The sequence below is a fragment of the Neoarius graeffei genome, chromosome 7, assembly GCF_027579695.1.
Source record: "Neoarius graeffei isolate fNeoGra1 chromosome 7, fNeoGra1.pri, whole genome shotgun sequence".
In the NCBI taxonomy this organism is placed as follows: Eukaryota; Metazoa; Chordata; class Actinopteri; order Siluriformes; family Ariidae; genus Neoarius; species Neoarius graeffei.
Window position 1 is genome coordinate 100275915 of NC_083575.1, and position 12314 is coordinate 100288228.

Sequence of the window (12314 nt, forward strand, 5' to 3'; positions counted from 1 at the left end):
ATGTTGACTTTCAGGCCCTTTTCCTCAAGACCAACCTTCCAGTGGTTCAGCTTCTCAAGTACTGTAATTTATCGTTGAGCGGGGAGTAATAGGCGTGCACGATGTTATTCACCGCCACAACGCAAGGGGGCACGAAGTCGCGAAATCGCTAGGAGTAGTTGGTGGGTGTGGTTAGTGGAGTGTTTATCCTCTGGTTACTTATAATGACTAGAACTGGAGTCGTATAGATGTACGTACTTCCTCACTTCCTCAATCAACCGCTCTTCGTGCTGCTCCATCTTCACTCGTGTTTTTAAAAATGGCGGTCGTGAAAACAAACCAAACCGGGAAAGTAGGGAAGCAGAAGTGCGTGTACAGCGGATGTAGAGTGGACCAATCAGAGCCCTCTTGTCTGCGACGCTGTCTGCGAGGCTTCTGCGGTGGTCACAATTTTTGGGAGGTGCGCGCAGAGCATCTGCGAAGGTGGGGGGGCTACGCAGACGTTATCTGCGAGCACTGGGTTGTCAGCATAAATTGGCCTTTACTGCCTGGTTCCTCAATATTTGGTGAACTTGAGCTGATTAGGAGCCCAAGTGAGCAGTTTCACATATCCATCACAGAAGCTGAATGTTCAGTTTTCATACAACTCATACAACACACAAAATGGATACAGGACAAACCTGCCACTCTCTAAAGGATTTGCTTGACAACCATCCAGCAGAGATTTTCCACAATGTCAGTGTACTGCTAAAGGTTATTATAACCTTTCTAGTGACATCATGTACAGTGGAGATACTTTTCTCAGTGGCAAATTGGTTAAAAACAAGACTGAGAGCCTCAAATTCAACACCATGCCTGAACAACTTCAGCCTTTTTTTCTTTGGAATGGGAACTGTCAGACTCATTGCACTACACTGAAATCATATCTATCTTCAACAGTAAGCCACAACATCTACTCCTCATCCTGTAGGCCTAATTATGAATTAATATGACCCGAAGAAGACATCAAATGCAGGCCTAAAACAACTTTTTTTTTGCTGTAGTTAATTTGTAAGGCTGTTGTTTCACCTGTTGTGTGTCTCTGCATCATACCAAAATAGTGATGATGTTAGCGAAGTTGGTTGTGCAGTTTGTGGAAGTTATGTCTGTAATGTTCATGGCTTATCATGGCATGTAATATTCTTATGTTGTAATTTATATCTATCTATCTATCTATCTATCTATCTATCTATCTATCTATCTATCTATCTATCTATCTATCTATCTATCTATCTATCAGTCACGTATGTAATGTACTATAAAAGCTATTGAACTATATTGAATTGTGTGGTCCACCCAATTTTGTTCAGGCTGAGCCACAATTTACAACCCCATTTCCAGAAAAGTTGGGATATTTTCCAAAATGCAATAAAAACAACAATCTGTGATTTGTTAATTTACCTGAACCTTTATTTAATTGACAAAAGTACAAAGAAAATATTTTCAATAGTTTTATTGACCAACTTAATTATATTTTGTAAATATAAACAAAGTTAATATTTGATGCCTGAAACACACTCAAAAAAAAGTTGGGACAGAGTAAAAATCAGACTGGAAAGTTTATAGGATATTCAAGTAACACCATTTTGGAAGATTCCACAATAAGCAGTTTAGTTGGGGACTTGATTGGTTATAAAAGGAGCAGCACCAAACACTCAGTCTTTGCAAGTAAGGATGGGGTGTGGCTCACTGCTTTGTGCCAAAATTTGTGAGAGAATTTTTAGTCAATTCAAAAAGAACACTTCTCAACACAAGATTGCAGACAATTTAGGTACAGGCATCAAATTCTCATCTCATTATCTCTAGCCGCTTTATCCTTCTACAGGGTCGCAGGCAAGCTGGAGCCTATCCCAGCTGACTATGGGCGAAAGGCGGGGTACACCCTGGACAAGTCGCCAGGTCATCACAGGGCTGACACATAGACACAGACAACCATTCACACTCACATTCACACCTACGGTCAATTTAGAGTCACCAGTTAACCTAACCTGCATGTCTTTGGACTGTGGGGGAAACCGGAGCACCCGGAGGAAACCCACGCGGACACGGGGAGAACATGCAAACTCCGCACAGAAAGGCCCTCGCCGGCCCCGGGGCTCGAACCCAGGACCTTCTTGCTGTGAGGCGACAGCGCTAACCACTACACCACCGTGCCGCCGGCATCAAATTCTAACTTCATTTATATTTACAAAGTGTGTATTACATTCACAATGTATGAATTATGTCACATAGTAGCACCTAATTCCTGGAACCATATTTAAGCCAGTGCTTCCACAGACATAATTGTGATGTATTGATCAGTGGAAGGCGGCACGGTGGTGTAGTGGTTAGCGCTGTCGCCTCACAGCAAGAAGGTCCGGGTTCGAGCCCCGTGGCCAGCGAGGGCCTTTCTGTGTGGAGTTTGCATGTTGTCCTTGTGGGTTTCCTCCAGGTGCTCAGGTTTCCCCCAAAGACATGCAGGTTAGGTTAACTGGTGACTCTAAATTGACTGTGGGTGTGAATGGTTGTCTATGTGTCAGCCCTGCAATGACCTGGCGACTTGTCCAGGGTGTACCCTGCCTTTTGCCCGTAGTCAGCTGGGATAGGCTCCAGCTTGCCTGCGACCCTGTAGAACAGGATAAAGTGGCTAGAGACAATGAGATGAGATGAGATTTTAATTAAAAGAGAAAGTTGTTATTTAACAAGTAGCATCTAACAATGTGTTATAAAAAATGTACAGCATATTATAGTATATACATACAGTATACAGTGTACTACATTGTTCCTTAGGTAACTCATGATCCCATAGTTTGTGAATGTGTGTAAGATGGAGACTTATCACTTTGTGAATTCCTGTAAATGTGTAAGTGTGTGCAAGACAGAATGAGAAAGGAAAGTTTGAGTACAACAATAGATTTGACATGTGAACACACCCTAAACAACATGTAATTGTTACTGCATTGATAAGATGCCTTTTATGTTTATGTTTGTGTGTATGACTAAAACAGACAGAATTTGGATGTCTAAAAAGAAACACAGTAAGAACATTCCAGTACATCTTACATTTCAGGTAAGATGGAAACATTTGACCTTTGTATTGTCAGCATGTTGTGTGCAATAGTGATGTGATACAATGAGAGAGACAGTTGGGTCTAACAAAGGATGTAAAAAAGAGGCACTATATCAACAGGCTGCAGAGTGTTCTTATTTAATTTTAACATTTCACATATAACTTTCTTATTATTCTTGTCTTGTTTTTATTTAAGGTCACCAGTTCATTTAAGTCTACACACATCTCCAGGTCTTTCTTATTAATTCCTTTCACTGATTTTGTTGTCCATTATACTGTAATATTATTCAGCATTTTTTACTCTAAATTTGAAGTGGAAAAAAACTTCTTTCAAAACCAATATTAACTTAAGAAAACTATCAATAAACAGGTTTTATTTAAAAAGATTTGGGGTTAGGGTTAAGGCAATGAATAGACATTTATTAATGAATGTAAAAAAATTCTAAAAACTTTAAGAGAATATTTTCATGTTATAAATAGATATTACTGCACACATACACTGTAAAAGCAAGGGTTTTTGGACACCTGATCATCACATCCATATGCAGGAGCCTTCCACAAATTGTTGCCACAAAGTTCGAAGCACACAATTAAATATCTTTGTATGCTGTAACATTAACATATATCATGTCACTGGAACTAAGGGTCTAGCCCAAACCTGTTCCATTCGTCACCCTCTCGAATCCTGACCAGGTTATATGTGCTACGGCATTCTAGTTTGGAGAAAATCTTGGCTGAAGTTGTGAGGAGGACTTGTACCTGGGAGGAGGTCTACGGCACAGTCATAGGGATGATGAGGAGGCAGGCCACTGGCTTTACCCTTGCTGAACACTTCTTTGAAATCTAGGTAGCATGAAGGAACATTATCTAGTGAATTGGACATTGGGCTCTCCACAGAGTTTTATCACAACAGGTATCTTAAATGAGGGAAACTTGTGAATAGCTTTGGAACTCACCAAACTAGAAAGACTGATTACTTAGTGGGTCTGACCCTCCTGCGATGGGCGAACTGGACACTTAGCAATCTGATGACTGGACTCACCACAGTAGAAGCAGAGGCCCTCACGGTGTCTCCTATCTCTCTCAGACCATTGTAAGTGAGCATGAGAGACCTCCATGGGAGTTGGGGAGGTTTATCCCCAATGAGCAAGCCTGTGGTGACGGTGGCAAGGAAAAACTCCCTCAGATGACGTGAGGAAGAAATCTTGAGAGGAACCAGACTCAAAAGGGAACCCATCCTCATCTGGGTGATAACAGATAATGTGATTATAAATAACTCACTTCTATAACTGTGTTCTATAGAATCACAAAGTATAACTGTGAAAACAGGGAAAATCATTATAATTTTAACATGAAGACTCTTTCATTTAAGTTATAAACTGTTCATTGATGGAAACTTGAGTGCAAAACTCTTCATGACAACTGCAGTCATAAAGTTAGCAAGTCAACTGTAGTCCTCAGTCATAAATGTATTACTGTAAGTGTCCAAAGCCATCTTCCAAGTGCAACTTTTGACTGTCCGTATGGGGCCATCCTCCAGAGGAACAACGTGATGAGATTCCAGGCAGACGTAGGGCATCAGGATGGATCAAGACATAAGAAAACCCCACACAACACAATCAGATGGAGACGCACTGGAGAACCTACTCTGCATCAGCATTCTGAGGATTCTGTGCGGCCATGCCATGGTATCACTTAGGTTCCACACCCACCTGGAGGTTCTGCAGAAGTGGTGTGCAAGGAAGAAGAAGTGCAGTAAGTGAGCTGAGATTCACAATAGGTTCAAGGCTAACCAGAGCAGGCCCACACTCCCTTCTCTTCTCCTCTCCAACATGCGCTCCATACACAATAAACTGGACTTTAAGACTGCTTCTGACCTCTGAAAATGAGAAAAGATACTGCTGTGCTCTCATCTTCACCAAGGCATGGCTGTATGAAGGCATCAGTGATTCTGTGATCCGGCTAGATGGGCTAGCCGCCTTCTGCGCTGACAGAACTGCTTCCTTGTCAGGTAAGACACATAGTGTTGGCTTGTGTGTTTACATCAATAACAGCTAGTGTATGAATACAGTGATCATCTCTGTGTACTGGTTGGCACTCATGGAGATTTTAGCAATTAGATGCAGACCTTTTTATATTTCCATATAGCTCACTACAGTTATTATCACTGCTGTTCGCATCCCACCAAGCACTAATACTAATGCTAGCAGTGCCCTCAATGAACTCTATGGAATAATTAGCAAGCTTCTGACAGCTCACACCAATGGCTTCTTCTTTCTCACTGGCGACTTCAACACATCACTCAAGTCAGTTCTACCTAGATTTGATCAAAACATTGACTTTGCTACATGAGGGGATAACATGCTAGATCTTCTATACACAAACATCCAGCACACATAAGGCTACACCCCTCGTCCACCTTAGACAATTGGACCATATTTCCATACTTCTCACAGCTGCCTACAGACCCATTCACAAATGAATCAGATCAGCCTTGAGAGAGGTGAGATCTTGGCCACAAGATACTTTCCATATCTGCCCTACAAGACTGTACTGACTGGAACATGTTCAGGGAAACTGCCACCTATGAATGTTCAGTGGATCTGGAGGAGTATACAGCCCCAGTGACTGGCTACATCAGCAAGTGCATTGATGTCACTCTCTCCAAACTGTTATCTCCCATGCAAACCATAAACCCTGGTTTTCTACAGAGCTACACACCCTGGTGAAAATCAGGGATTCTGCCTTTAAGCCCAAAGGCAGAGAGCCTTAGACGACAGCTAGGACCAAACTGTCATGGGCCATCAAAGAGACAAAGTGAGCATATGCAGAGAAGATAAATGGTCATGTCATGGACTCAAAATGATATTCAGCACATGTGGCAGGGCATTCAAAACATCACAGACTACAAGTCAACACATCAGACCTGCAGCCATGAGCCCTCCATGCCAGATGTACTGAATGACTTCTTTGCACATTTTGAGACACAGAACAAGGAACCAGCAAGAAAGACACCCCCCTCCTCCAATGACCAGGTACTCTGTCTTTCTGCTGCTGAAGTCAGGAAGACTCTTCACAGAGTGAATCCATGGAAAGCAACAGGCCCTGACAACAAAACTAGCCAGGTGCTCAGGGAATGTACTCAGCTTGAAGACATCTTCACAGATATCATCAACACATACCTGAGCACAGCTGTGGTACCTGCATGCCTCAAAACCACAAAAATCATCCCAGTGCCAAAGAAACCTACCATGTCCTGTCTCAATGATTACCGGCCTGTAGCACTCACACCCATCATCATGAAGTGCTTTGAGAGGCTACTATTGAAGCACATGAAAACACAACTACAACAGGAATTAGACCCCTTACAGTTTGCCTACTGCTGAAACTGCACCAAAGATAATGCCTTTTCAACTGCCCTCCACCTGTTCCTCTCAGACCTGGTCAAAAAGAACAGAATGCTGTTCACTGCCTGCAGTTCAGCATTCAACACAATCATCCCACAGAATCTGGTGCAGAAGTTGGACTTGCTAGACATGAGCATCTCTCTCTGGAATTGGATCATGGACTTCCTGACTGAAAGGCTCCAGTTGGTCTTCTTAGGACACAATACATTCAGGGTCCTCAGACTGAGCACAGGCATCCCCAGGGTTGTGTGTGCAGCCCGATGCTGTTTACTCTGTTAACGCATGACTGCACTGTCCATCACAGCTCAAATTACATCATCAAGTTTGGAGACGACAACAGTGAGTCTGCAAACAGAGCAGAGGTCAAACACCTGGTGAAATGGTGTCAGGACAACAACCTGACTCTTAATGTCCAGAAGACTAAAGAGATGGTTGTTGACTTCAGAAAGAATCCTGCTGCTCACTCTCCACTGCACATCAACAACTCTACTGTTGAAACAGTCAGCAGTGTGAAGTTCCTTGGAGTACACATGGAAGAAAACCTCTCCTGGACCCAGAACACCACTGCCATCACCAAGAAAGCTCAACAGCATCTACATTTTCTGTGAAAGCTGAAGAAGGCCAGCCTCCCTCCTCCCATACTTCTACCAAGGGACCATTGAGAGTGTTCTCTGCTGTTATAACACTGTCTGGTCCAGGAACTGCAACTTCACTGAACAAAAGTCCTTGCAGCAGATAGTGAGGAAGGCAGAGAGGATCATCGGGGTCTCTCTCCCACCATCTCCCAACTCTATAAGAAGCACACTGTCCGCCATGCTAACAGCATAGTGCAGGACAAGTCCCTCCCATCACATACACTGTTCTCCCTCCTGCTATCTGGCAGGAGGTGCCGAAGCATCTGAAACCTCACTGCCAGACACTGCAACAGCTTCTTCCCCAGGCAGTCAGAGTCCTCAACTCACTGTTACCCCCAAAGAACTGAAAGTAGTCAAACAGCTCAAACTGAAACCACGGTTTCTCAGCCACCTCTCATCCATTTGAACTACACTGTCCATTTGCATATACATGCACAAAGCTCACTTTGCACCTGTCTTTTCTTGTTGTTGATATTGTGGTAAAACTTGAACTCTTCAAACTGAACTGCAGTCTCTTCTATTTTTACATTAAAATCCATTTCACACAAATGCACAATGTCACTTTGCACCTGTCCTTGTCTTGTCATTTATGTTGTTTATTGTATTTAGATAGCTATATGTTTAGATCACTATATGTTTAGGTAGTTAAATGTTTTCCTACATAGCTATATATAGAGGTATTTATAAACTGTTGAAGTTGCATTTGGAATGAGAAAACTGACAACTTCTCACATTTCAGACTCAGAGCCGTGAGTCGTTTTTATTAACACTAAAAGTATATCTCAAACATGGCGCTGCGCATGAACAGAAAAGCATTGTGTCAAAACATAACCAGGTTCCTTAAAGGGACTGCAACTATTATCGGAAGCACAACATTCAAGACGGTGAATTTATAAACAAGTGCTTAACAAAGAGCTGAGCAAAACCTGCATGACAATGCTGTAACAAACAGCTGAGCAACCTGCATGGCAATGCTGTAACAAACACAGTTATGAAGGTGAATTATGCATACATTCATGAGTGCACTACACACGTCCCCCCAGAATTCACCCTAATAGAAACATTAAAAAAAAAAATTAACGATGTGGGGGTTGGGCCAGCTCGACTGGCTTGGCTAGATCCAGGTGAGCTGGTTTAAGACGATCCACGGACACACTGTCCGGTTTGCCCCCAATGTCTACCACAAAGTGCTTGTCCCCTGCCTCCACAATACGGAAAGGGCCTTCGTAAGGTGGGTGGAGTGGTCCTCTGTGACCATCAACGCGAATGAAAACATAGCCAGCTGACTGAAGACCACTGGGGACATGAGAGTTCGGCAAACCGTGACAGGAGGTAGGCTTCGGCGTGAACAGCCTGGCATTGTCCAAAAGGGAAGAACGCTGGAGTGTGGCTGACCAAGGGGTCGTGGTGCTGGGGACGAAATCCCCTGGGACGCGCAGTGGCTGACCATAGACCAGCTCTGCTGAGGAGGACTGGAGGTCTTCCTTTGGTGCTGTCCTGATGCCCAGCATGACCCATGGGAGTTTGTCAACCCAGGAGCTGTCCTTCAGACTGGCATGCAGGGAGGCTTTCATTGATCTGTGAAAACACTCACAGAGGCCATTACTCTGGGGGTGGTATGCTGTGGTGCGGTGGAGTTTAACTCCCAAGCTTTCAGCGACCGCATTCCAAAGTTCAGACGTTAACTGTACGCCGCGGTCTGAGGAAATATCTGAGGGGGTGCCGAAACGGGATACCCAAGTGCCAATAAATGCCCGTGCTACATCAGCCGATGTTATGGACGACAGTGGAACAGCTTCTGCCCACCGTGTGGTCCTGTCGACCATAGTCAGCAAATGAGTGTAACCGTGTGAGGGAGGCAGTGGGCCGACCAGATCGATGTTCACATGGTCGAAACGTCGTTCCGGTACCTCAAACTGTTGTAGTGGAGCTTTGGTGTGTCGGTGGACTTTGGCACATTGGCACTCCACTCCATGCCCAATCCCTCACATCCTTTTTAAGTCCATGCCACACAAACTTGGCTGCCACCAGCCGTTGTGAGGCCTTGGTCCCTGGGTGTGAAAGACCATGTATGGCATCAAAAACAGGCCGCCTCCACTTTGCAGGGACGACAGGCCAAGGAGGGCCCATGGAGATGTCGCAAAGCAGGGTGGTGCCAGCATCATTAAATGATACCTCCCGCAGTCGCAGTCCCATAGAGGATGACCGGAGAGCCTGCACGTCCGGGTCTGTGGCCTGCTCCGCTGCCATGCTGCTGTAGTTCAGGTCGAGGTGGACTGCCCCTGCAACAGCATGGGAGAGGCAGTCTGCAACATGGTGGCTTTTTCCAGCGACATGTGCAATGTCTGTCGTGAACTCGGAAATGTAAGTCAGCTGCCGCTGTTGCTGGCCAGACCATGGCTCAGTGACTTTGGACATGGCAAAAGTCAGTGGCTTGTGGTCCACAAAAACGGTGAACCGGTGCCCCTCCAGCATTGAACGAAAGTGTCGGATGGCAAGGTACACACCAAGCAACTCCCGGTCGAAGGTGCTATACTTCCGTTCACTGGGGCGCAATTGCCTGCTGAAAAAAGCAAGAGGCTGCCAGGCGTGACCAACCCACTGTTCATAAACCGCACCCACCATGTAGTCCGAGGCATCCGTGGTAAGTGCGATTGGAGCAGAGGCGGCAGGATGGGCCAGCATGGCAGCCTTAGCCAGGGCCGCTTTAGTGTCAACAAAGGCCTTGTCTCTGTCCGGGGTCCAGTTCACAGCATGCTTAAGCTTGCCGCCTTTCAGGGCCTCGTACAAGGGTCGCATGATTTGAGCGGCCCTGGGGAGAAAACGATGGTAAAAGTTCACCATGCCGAGAAACTCCTGTAGGGCTTTGACTGTGACTGGGCGTGGGAAAGTGGCGACGGCCTCCACCTTTGATGGAAGAGGGATGAGCCCGTCCCTTGTGACTCTGTGTCCCAGAAAGTCTATGGTGGAGAGCCCGAACTGGCAGTTCGCTGTATTGATGATGAGTCCATGCTCACTGAGTCGCTCGAACAGAGTGCAAAGGTGCAACAGGTGTTCAGAAAGTGATGAACTTGCCACAAGAATGTCGTCAAGGTATACAAAAACAAAGGGGAGATCCCGTAACACTGAGTCCATGAGCCGTTGGAAAGTTTGAGCTGCATTCTTGAGCCCGAACGGTGTGCGCAAGTACTCAAACAAACCAAACGGCATGATCACTGCTGTTTTTGGGATGTCAAGGGGGCGTACGGGCACCTGATGGTATCCTCCGATTAGGTCCACCTTCAAAAAAATGACCTTGCCAGCCAGGTGAGCTGACACATCCTGTATGTGTGGAACTGGGTAGCGGTCAGGCGTTGTCACATCGTTGAGTCGTCAGTAGTCTCCACAAGGCCGCCAGCCACCCCCAGGTTTGGGGACGAGGTGCAGGGGAGAGGCCCAAGGACTGTTGGAGCGACGTACAATCCCTAGGCGCTCCATGACCTCGAACTCCACCTTTGCCACAGCAAGCTTGGTCGGCTCGAGGAGTCGCGCGTGGGCATACACAGGCGGACCAGTGGTGGCGATGTGGTGCTCCACACCGTGTTTGGCAGTAGTGGCGGAGAAGGTGGGCTGCGTGAGTGCTGGAAACTCGGCGAGCAGCCGCTGGAAACTGTCCGTGACAGACAGCATGCTAGAGAGATGTATGGAGTCAGAGTCACTGAGTGTGCATGCATAAGAACAAAAAGTGACGGCGTCGATCAAGCGGTGGTTTTTCACGTCCACCAACAGTCCGTATGCACACAAAAAAATCTGACCCTAGGAGGGGAACAGCAACCTTGGCAGTAACAAAGACCCAGCCAAATCGTTGGCCTCCAAAACACAGTTCAACGTGTCTAGTGCCGTATGTGCGAATGGGGCTGCCATTTGCGGCTTCCATGGGGGGGCCGTGAGTGTCAGCCACCACGTCCAACTGTGAGGCAGGTAATAGACTCCGCTGTGCCCCTGTGTCGCAGAGGAATCGTCGGCCGGAGATGGAGTCGTGGATGAAGAGCAGCCTGCCAGCATGGCCGATGCTCACGGCCACTAGTGAGCGCCGGCTTTGGCGTTTCCCACTCCACTGAAGCTGCACGGAGAATGGCATCATTTAGCCTTGGGGCCAAACTTGGCATAGTAGAAACATAAACCTGAAGACTGCTGCCGACGAGGGGTTGCTGCTGCGGCGAGCATGTGGTCATTTGGTGTTTCTGGCACTGCACCTGCAGGAAAGGTGGCTGCGCAGTGCTGCTGACTAGCCAGGAAAAATTTGTCAGCCTCTGCCAGGGCAATTCCATGTAAATGTCAACCTCACCATGCAAAAATAAAGCAACATGTAATACATCAAAACCACTCCCAGAGATATCACCTAGGCCTGTATTTTACAGATGTGAATAAGTTGAACCAATTTGTAACCAACCTAATATGTCACTGTCAGTCTTTCTTTCTTATAATGTAAAACCCAAGCTAAAATCAACTTTGATCATGTACAATTCTATATTATTGCCACAAGCCACAGAAATGTATGCTAAAATCCACAAAACAGCAAAACAATAGCCATCCTAAATATTATTTAAGAACTTTGATAGTTTTAGCTGATATTTAGAGAGTTTTTCAAAGGGTTATGGTGGTTAAATTGCTGATTTTCTAAACATATGCCATGTCTATTTCAGACGTGTCACACCCGTAACGGAATTTCATCACATCCATAACGCTGACTTTTCCTTCCGAAACTCTGCATGAAATACAAAATATTTTAAAGAAAGATGTTTTTAATATTCACCTTGGACCCCTCTATCAAATGGATATCTCCATTTCGACATTAGGTTTACAATTTCACAGAGTTTGATAAAAATGTACAGTCACCCAAGAAAAGTGATACTTTTTCTGTCACATCCATAACGCATCTTTTATTGGCATTTTCTGGCATGCCCTAGATGTACTATGGGAATTGTTCTTGTTCTATCACTTCTCCAGTATGGTACAGCCTTAAAATATGCAACACCTGTTTAAATACTGGGAGACAATAAAACATGCACTGGGTCATTTGTTGCCATTTTGAGTTCAAGTGTCACGTCCATAACGCTGGAATTGCTCGCCACCAGTTCTTGGCAATCAGTGATGGCAGTGTTGGCTAAAGCAGCCCTCACTTGAGTAGGCAGTTGGCGCAGGAAAAGGTGCAGGAAAAGAAAA